Below are 10,077 nucleotides of genomic sequence, written 5' to 3'. Positions count from 1 at the left end.
GAGCGCCACATGTGTGTGTGTGAATACACACACTGTAACGCAAGTGTTTCTTGTCGGTTCTTTTACGTGTCTTGTATTTCCACAACGAGACTGTCGTGGGGGTTATCTGAGCCATGGTTGAGAAGGAATTGGGGGAAAGGAACTTTGGTTTGACTCGCTGAAGTACATGAACTGCGACATGCCGCCGGTTGCCGCGAGGCACCATCGCCCGGCAGCGGGCAGCCGGCAGCGCGCGGTTCAGTCGACTTCAGGTTGATGTGAAAGTGGAAGAACCAGAGACGTCGCAGAACCCGACAAAGTCGTTTGTGATTCTTAATATCGTCTGGAGGCGCACACAATATGTTATAGATATCTATGTATTATATGATATTATTTAGATATAGAGCTCCAGGACTGTAACGCAAGTGTTGTACACTTCCTTGTTATTTGGATAACCGTTCTGCTGTTGGTGTGATGGCGCATAACACGTCGGACTCTCGTCTCTGGTATTTCTACAACGAGACTCGTATTGGGGGTTATCTCAGCCAAGGTTGAGAATGAATTGGGGGGAAAGAACTTTGGCTTTGACTCCCTCAAGTGAAGAACATGAACCACGACAAGGAGGCACCTCCGCCTCCGGCGGTGGTCCCTCAGCGGGGCTCAAGCGGGAGACATTCGCCGCCAACAATCCCTTTCTCCTCCATGTCGTGGTTCATGTTCTTGAGGGAGTCAAAGCCAAAGTTCCTTCCCCCCAATTCATTCTCAACTTTGGCTGAGATAACCCCCAATACGAGTCTCGTTGTAGAAATACCAGAGACGAGAGTCCGACGTGTTATGCGCCATCACACCAACAGCAGAACGGTTATTCAAATAACAAGGAAGTGTACAACACTTGCGTTACAGTGTGTGTATTCACATTGATGTGGACGTTGAAGAACCAGGAACGTCGGAGAACCCAACGCGGTCGTTTGAGATTCATAATATCGGCTCACACAGCTTTTGGCCGTGATAATATATATTAGGCTATATGATATAGATATCTGTGTAGGCTATATGATAATATTTAGATATAGAGCTCCAGGACTCCCGTGTGTTCTAGAATATTTACAGAACACGGCTAAAGGCTGTGTGCGCCTCGCCATTGCGATACATCCACTGTAAACAGAGCGCATGGTACCGCACGTGGCTGCAAGCTGCTCAGGGCCACACCCCCACCCTCCTCCTTGACACGCCCACCGAAACAGCGCATTTGGGGGAAGCTCAATGTGCGACTGGCTCGGAGTGGCTGTAACTCTGCACCACGGCTGAATTTCAGGAACGTCTTTGAATACTGTGTTAGTTGCCCACTAATACCTATATTAAAGAATACATAAAATAGCATGTCATGGGACCTTTAATCCAAATCGTGGAAAGGGCCCTGTACGACCTCAGTGCACTGGGAAACACTGGCGCTCTAAAGAACCCACTCGTCACGAAGTCCCTGGAAAGTAAGATGCCAGAGGGCCTAAAGAAAGAATGGCTGCTCCATGTGGCAGAAGAGGAAGACTCTGAAGACGCCTCCCCAGAAGACAGGTTTGACATGCTCCTCAAGTTCCTGAGAAGTCGGGAGAAGATTTATGAGCAGCTAGACCAACTGAAGGATGATGAACCCAGCAGGAGAGACATTAGAGTCCCACAAAGGCATGCGCACACAAAGACCACCAACTCCCAAAGCACCCAAGCACCCTGCGTTGTCTGTGGAGAGAGGGGCCACAGAAAAAAGCTGTACTACTGCAAAAAATTCAAAACTCTCAAAGTACCTGAGAAGAGGGAAGCAGTTGAGCGGATCGGCGCATGTGGGAGGTGTCTCGAGGTCCACGACGTTTACGCAGAGTGCAAGACCACCTTCCTGTGCAAGAACGAGGAGTGTAAGGGTGCTCCAGGCCTGGGTCATCACTTCTACCTCTGTCCCAAAGCTGGAAGCCAAGGCGATGGGCCACGGCGGCCAAAGCCCAGTCCAGCACAAGGTGGAGGGAAAAAGGGCACAGAGGCCCAAGAAGAGTTCCTGAAGAGCCTTGCCCCCGACCTTGCTCAGCGATGTCGGAACGCGTTCTGCAACTCTGTCGCCAAGACGTCCACCTCTGCAGTGCCAGGGAGGAGTCTGCTGGCAGAAAATGTCCTTGAGGAGTTCCCTGTCATCATGATGATCCTGGAAGTCACCGCAAACGCTGGCCAAAAGATTGGGACGTTAATAGACTTGACGTCCGACACAAATTACATAACTCATGAAGCTGCTGGTGAGCTGAATTTGAGGAGTGAGGTGGTGACGCTCATAGTCCATGGAGTCGGTGGGATGCAGGTGACAGTGGAGACCAAGCGTTACCTCCTGAAGATCCGGGTCTCAACTTCAAAAGGAACCCTCAGATCCCACCAGCTCGTGTGCTACGGGCTGGACAGCATTGCAAAGGTCCGTAGTCATGTGCCACCCAAAACTCTGCAGAAACTATTCCCCGACGTCCCTCTCCATGAACTGGTCCGTCCCACCAAGATCGAGCTGCTCATCAGCCACAAAGAAGGGCAACTCGTCCCTCAAAAGGTGCGCTCTATCGGTGACCTTGTCCTGTGGGATGGCCCCCTCGGGAAAACAGTGGGCGGCTCTCATCCAGACCTCTTGGAGGAAGTCAAAATCACTGCCCACGGGTCCAGAACCCACTTTGCTCGCTCCATGCGCACAGCAGCTGTAGGGTACAGAGAGATCACCCACGGCCCAGTACAGCCACCTCAACTTGCCCAAGCCACTACATCTTCTGCCAGTCGAGACTTCATGAGACTCCCAGGTGCGGCGGCTGCAGGTGTGGAAATTGCCAGCCTGGAGGGAAGGAGATGTCAATCTCAGAGGAGCGAGAACTGGAGCAAATAAAGAGTGGACTGACATACACCACCGGAGATCGCCACAGCAAGAAACCACACTGGCATGCCAAATACCCCTGGGTGGAAGACCCAGCAACACTGCCGAACAACAGGAGAGCTGTCGAAGCAACATTCCTGAGGACAGAAAAACAGTTGGCAAAGGAGCCAAAATGGAAGGCGGCCTACAAAGCTCAAGTCCATGAGATGGTCGACCGGAGAGCTGCAGTCAAACTGTCCAAAGAAGATTCGGCAAGCTGGACTGGGCCTGTGTGGTACATCAGCCACTTGATTGCTCCAAATCCGCACTCTGTGACTACACCAGTCCGTTTGGTCTGGAATAGTAGTCAGAAATTCAAGGGCCAGAATGACCTACTCCTCAAAGGTCCAGACGTCCTTAACGACATTCGTGCTGTCCTCATCCGATTCCGGCAAGGGGTCTTCGCCGCACTTGGGGACATAAAAAAAATGTACAATTCTGTATGGCTTGAGGACCAAGAAGTGCATCTCCACCGCTTCCTCTGGAGAGACTCTGAGGAGGAGGACATCCAGGAATATGCCATCACGAGGGTCAATATTGGCGACAAACCAGCAGGCTGTATCGCACAAGTCGCCATGCGGGAAACTGCAAATTTGCCCATGTTCCACCATCTCGCAGAAGAGCGTCGAGTGCTGGAGCAAGACGCGTACGTCGATGACATCTTGGTCTCGAATGACAACCTGAACAAGCTCAAGCAAATCACGGCAAACGTTGAGCACATCCTGGAAGCTGGTGGATTCTATATGAAGCCATCAGTCTACTCAGGCCAAAGTGGGAGGTCAGAACCAGGTGACCCCCAGAAGAAAGAACCCTCAGTGATGGTCCAAAGTGGGAGGTCAGAACCAGGTGACCCCCAGAAGAAAGAACCCTCAGTGATGGTCCTCCCAAACCAACTCTCAGAGGAGAACAACAAAGCCCTGGGTCTTGGGTACGATCCAGAGCACGACAAGCTTCACCTAATGGTGGCTGTGTACTTCTCCAAAAAGAAGAAGAAAATGTGGCTGGGAGTAAACCTGTCAAAAGAGGAAGTCAGGGCCCAGGCACCAAATCCACTTACCCGGCGAGAGCTCCTCAGTCAAGTCTCTGGGCTGTATGATCCCCTCGGCCTTGCAGCACCGGTCAAGCAGAAGGGAGCCATCCTGGTAAGAAGAGCATTCCAGGAGGCAAGAGTTAAGTACAGTCCAGCTGAGGATACATGGGACGCACCTTTGTCCGAGGGCCTTCGGGAAGACGCCATCTGCCTCTTTGAAGACTACGCTGAGCCCAGTCGGGTGAAGTTCACCAGAGCCTTGACACCACCTGACTCTTGTGCCAAACCCTGCGGTATCACCTTCTCTGATGGCAGCGAGCGTTCCTATGGTGCTGTACTGTACCTACGGTGGGAAATGCCACACACTGTGACCCTACGACTGGTCGAAGCCAAAGCCAGGTTGACTCCTCTAGACCACAAGGGCGACGCTGTCAAGGCTGAAGTCTGCGGTGCCGTCTACGCTGGCCGTCTAAAGAAGTACTTCCAGAAGCACTGTAGTATCCGTGTGGAAAAGTGGTACCACCTGATCGACAGCCGGACAGTCCTGGGGGCCATCCAACGTGAGAGCTACGACTACCAAACGTTTTTTGCCAATAGAATTGGAGAAATCCAAGGCAGCACAAACGTCCAAGACTGGTGGTGGATTCCTGGGCCTCTCAACATCGCAGATATTATCTCAAGAGGGGCAAGCCCGGAGGAGCTGGATGAAGACACTGAATGGCAGCTTGGTCCCAAGTTTCTGAGCCTCCCCGAGCGTGAGTGGCCCGTGAAATCTGCAAAAGATGTTGCTGTAGAAGCCAGAGAGAACATCATGTGCATCCAGAAGAAGGCATTCGTTGCTGCACTGACCCGATCTGGAGCAAAGAAGGAACCCAAGACGGAACCAAGCTCAAACCCCACTAATCTGCACAGGCCTCCTGCTGGTTCCGCTGTCACAAATCTGGTGAAAATCCAGCGGTTCAGCAGCCTAACCAGACTGGTAAAGTCTCTTGCACTGGTCTGGAGGGCCGCAAAGAAATTTCTCAGTCTCAAAGCCCGGGGGAAACCAAAGTGGGAGGCAGTCCAAATGACCGGTACAGTCACTGTGGCCGAGAGAGAAGACTCGTTCCGAGACCTCTGCCTTGCGGCACAAGAAGGAGCTACCTTCCCTGACACCACAACAAACCGGCTGGTCACGTACAGGGACGAAGCCAGCGGGCTGTTGCTGTGCGGTGGCAGGGTCCAGCACTTTAAAGAAGATGGCCGTGCTGTTCCACTGATCCCCTTCAACACCTGGTTGGGGACTCTGCTGGCACGCCAAAGTCACCAAGAAGGCCATGAAGGAGTTGCTGGCACTCTACTAAGAATGCGGCAAATGGCTTGGGTTGTGCAAGGCAGGAGACTGGCTCAACAAGTCATCAATAAGTGCATCCACTGCAAAAAGGCCAGAGCTCAAGTCTGCCAACAAGTGATGGGTGACCTACCTGTAGAAAGGGCAAGACCTGCTGCGCCGTTCCAATTCATATCAGTCGACCTGTTCGGACCTTACCTGGTCAGAGATGACATCAAAAGAAGAGTCTCCATGAAAGTCTGGGGAGTCGTCTTCTGCTGCATGGCAAGCCGGGCTCTGCATATCGACCTTGTCAACAGCCTTTCAACAGAAAGCTTCCTCATGGCCTACCAAAGGTTCACCGCCATCAGAGGGCACCCCACCAAGGTCTGGTCAGACCCTGGAACCAACTTTGTTGGTGCAAAGTCTCTGCTGGAAGACCTTTACAGTTTCCTGGGTAGCCAATACATGCCAAACCTGGAAGAGTATGCTGTGAAGAATGGGACAAGCTGGACATGGAAAGTGCTCCCTGCCGATTCACCGCATCGAAATGGAGCTGCAGAAGCTGCCGTAAAGATCACAAAGAGAGCCCTTCAAAGTCTGAGCACCCAGGCAAACCTCACCTTCAGCGAGTTCCTCACATTCCTCCAGATGGCAGCAAACCTGGCAAATGAGCGGCCTATTGATGCAAGAGTGCGGTGTCGGGAGGACTGCGTTCAATACGTGACGCCAAACTCTCTCCTCCTTGGATGAGCATCGCAGACTGGTGACCTCAAGTCCTTTGACTTCCAGAATTACCCCTACAAGCGGCTCCGAGAGATCCAAACCCAGGTCAACGAGTTCTGGAAAGCTTGGTCCCAGCTCGCAGGCCCCAACCTGTTCGTCCGGTCCAAGTGGCACACCGCAGAAAGAAATGTTTCTGTTGGTGACATTGTTTGGCTCTGCGATCAGAATGCCTTGCGGGGGCAATTTAGACTTGGTCGAGTCGTCACCGTATCCTCTGACCCAAAGGGCATCGTTAGAGATGCTGAAGTTCTTGTCACCACAGGCAGCTGTGTCTCAGTTCACCCTCAGCAACCAGCAGTCCACACCTCTGGTGACCGGGAAGAGTTACGCAACTGTGTGGTACTGCGCAGAGATGTTAGGCGGCTCATAGTTTTATTGCCTGTTGAGGAGCAGTGCCCCTAATGGTGATGTAGTTTGCTTTTTGTGTGCGACCTTCCTGTCTAGGCACAGGAAGCTCGAGTGGGAGGTGTCGCGTCAGACTAGGTCTGCAGCGTTTTGGTTTGAATTCACAGGAAAAATGCACGGGAAAAATTAAAAACAGAAAAATTAAATAGAAAAAATAGGTGGTGTGTTAGCCGCGGTAAATGAGAGTTTATTAAGATTAAGAGAAGCGCGAGTCAACTAATGAGTGTCAGCTGTCCGCGGTTCTACTGATTTGGTTGTGCTGCATTCAGCTCACAGGTGCTTATTTATCTGGTTGGCGTTTAGTTGGTGAGACACACTGGTGAGAGTAACACGGAAATTAAACTGTGCTTGCTCTCAGTTTGGAAAAAGTGCTGTGCAGGAACGTAACGCTGAAAATTGGAGAGGCTGCCGGTAAGCGCTTGACTCGTTTGGTTGGATTTGTGGCGTATACGGTCGGCATTTTTGGAGCTTGGCGTTTGCACTGATTGTCACCATTGTAGTGTTTTAATGTTGGTTAAAAACGGGACGAAAGCTTAATGGGCTGGGCGCATTGCATCTGAGACTTTGCAGTCTATTAATTGTGGTCCCAGCGAAATAGCTGTAACTCTTTTAACCACGCATCTCCAGTTGCGCACGGGCGCTTCATATTTCATAGTGGGGTTGCTCATGTTCAATCTAATGTATACTCACTTTGCACAGGATTATAGCATATTTGCACATTTCATCCATGTATTTGCATTTTGCTCATTTATTGCATTTTGCACATTTATTCAAGTGACAACTAACTACTGCTCTGTGTATCTTCATGTCTGTTTATCTTAGGTTTTTTACCTAAGGACTAAGGACTAAGGGCTAACCATTGCAAACCTTTGGACTTGTGCTCTATATTCTAAAAAAAAAGAAAAAAAAAGAGGAAAGACCAAAAACGGAAACAACTGTTGTCTGTCCAGTCCTTGAGTGAAACCCAGTGCCTTCAGAACTCCTTCAGTGTAACATCCTTTTCGAGTTGGGGAAAAACACAGTGCTTAAAACCAACCAAACAAAACTGAAAAACTCACCAAAAAACCAAAACAAAACCGTACAACTTGACAAAGAGAGAGCATAATAAAGAGGGACAGAGAGATAAACTATAGAAAGAAAGAAAGAAAGAAAGAAAGAAAGAAAGAAAGAAAGAAAGAAAGAAAGAAAGAAAGGAAGGAAAAAAAATAATGAAACAGAGAAAGATTCAAATAAATAAAGGAAGCTGTATACCCAGAGGTCATTTCTTCATGGTTCACAGATTGGTCACAACAGTAAACCCTTTCTTTTTGTTACCCAGAGAGTAGCGCCAAACAACACGGTTTTGAAGTAGAGTTGCACAACAAGGTTTAAAAGTAGAATAAAACATCCCCTTTTAAAGAGAGGACATGTTGGAGGAATCCTAAGATGTGGACAGAGGAGAGGGAATGTAACGACACCTTTGGGAATACATTTGATCTGGAATGCAGATTGAGGAATAGTTAAGAAGACTGACCTCTGACTGACCAGGTATGTAGAAGATTATGTTTACATCTCACCTATGTGGCTTGAGTCCACTGGACCGGGCTGTGATTGAGTCCTACTATGTAATAATCACACAATCCTGGGTAGGATCTTAGTTCTGGTGCACCTGCTGTATTTTTACATTCCCTTTAATGTGTTTTGATTTGGTTTTCGTTTATTTTCTACTGTTTATGAATTGCACACTCGTCCATTTGTGGGAAAGTTTCTCCGATGTGGACATGAATTATCACAGTTAATGAGATTTGTCCATTTATAAAACACACATGTGAAGCAGATTCCAATGGACTCCTGAGTTTAGCAATCAGACAGTTCACTAACCAGACCATAGTGTGAGCTTACACACAGCTGTAGGTCGGCTGTATGACGATGGGTCTGGGGTGTTCCGGGTCCTGTTGCACCGTGAACGAGAATAAACACATGAAGGAAGGAAGGGAAGAAGGGAGTAAGGATAGCAGGGATGAAGTATGGAATGAAATAAAGAGTGAAAAGGAGAAAGGGAGAGAAAAAGAAGAAAGGAAGAGATGTACAGAAAGAAAGAAAGAAAGAAAGAGAGAAAACAATTAAAGATAGAGGGAGAGAAAGAAAGAATGGGTGGGTGAAAGAAAGATAGGGAGAGAAAGAAAGAGAAGTAAAGAAAGAGGGAGAGAAAGAAAGGGAGGGTGAAAGAAAGGTAAGGAGAGAGTATGAAAGAAAGATAAAGAGAGAATGAAAGAAAGAGAAATAAAAAAAGAGCGAGAGAAAGAAAGGGAGGATGAAAAAAAGATAGGGAGAGAGGAAGAAAGCGAGATGGAGAAAATAAAGAAAGCGAGAAAGGAAGAAAGACAGACAGAAAAGTAGAAGACAGAAGTGCCTGTATCAATGCCCTGGTGGTGTTGTATCTTAATAACTGTAAAGCGAATCAGTAGTGTAATAGGGTCATCACAGTAGTGAGCCCCATAATAATCCATTGAACAAAATAAATACAAATAGGTATAAGGAGTCAACCCATTTAAACACAAGGAATAGTCAAAGTAAAGCTGGATTAAACTTGATAATTTGCTGTATTTCTCTACGTATACAATGCAGTGTGTAATGGGTAATAACAGGAAACCAACGGCCTGGGTAATGCTATGGCTGGCTCCACTTGTACTTATTTTTAATGGCTTCTCTGAATTGGGCAACTCCTTCAACCCCCGTCTCCCTGGCTGCCATCTTGGCTGCTTCCCCACCAGGCATTTACAGGAACCCAACAGGAAGTGATCTCACTCCTCAAACCCTGAGAGCTGGCGAGAGAGCAGCCAGCCAGCTTTTCCATCTGCTATGACCTTATTTGGGATGGGGTTTCTTTTTAGGGTTGTGACTAGCAACCACTGTTGCTGCTGTAAACAAATAGTGTGATCGTAAACAAATGACTGAGTGTGTTCCTGTTTAAAAAAAGTCACGAGTCATGACTCGTGTCAACGTTATAACTTTAAATTAAATATATGTCCTTGATTGTCCCATGCTTCAGGTTGGACTGTGAATAAACTGTCAGACGGGGTTCAGTTTGGAGGCTTTTAGGGTATTATGGTCTGTCTTCCAGAGGAAGAGGTCGGTACAGGTTGGGTTCTCTTTCCTCAGGGGCGTGGAACTGGTCTGATCGCCCGGCCCGGGAGGATGTGGTTCAGTGTGTATGGCTGGCAGAAGGGGACAATGCTGCAGAACTGGTTCACAATGACATACCTGGATGACTCTTACTATTGAGGCAGTTGCAACACCATACAGACATACACACAAACTCATGCATACAGACACAAACAAACACACACACACACACACCTATAGACATACACACTGACATAAACACACACACACACACAAACACACACACACTGACACACACACACACACACACACACACACACACACACACACACACACACACACACACACACACACACACACACATTAGCGTAACCGAAAACAAGCAGAAGGAAAGAAGATTTACTGGCCGACGTAATTTTCCTCAATGATGAATTGCCATTAGAACCATTGACAGAACCCATCACACATGCATTGTAAGAACTCTATAAATAGCAGGGGTTAGGTGTTTGTCTAGTGAGCCACCAGGGGGCAGCAGTC

This window comes from Gadus morhua, chromosome 20, assembly GCF_902167405.1.
Source record: "Gadus morhua chromosome 20, gadMor3.0, whole genome shotgun sequence".
In the NCBI taxonomy this organism is placed as follows: Eukaryota; Metazoa; Chordata; class Actinopteri; order Gadiformes; family Gadidae; genus Gadus; species Gadus morhua.
The sequence above is the reverse complement of the archived record's forward strand: the minus strand, read 5'-3'. Positions refer to the sequence as shown.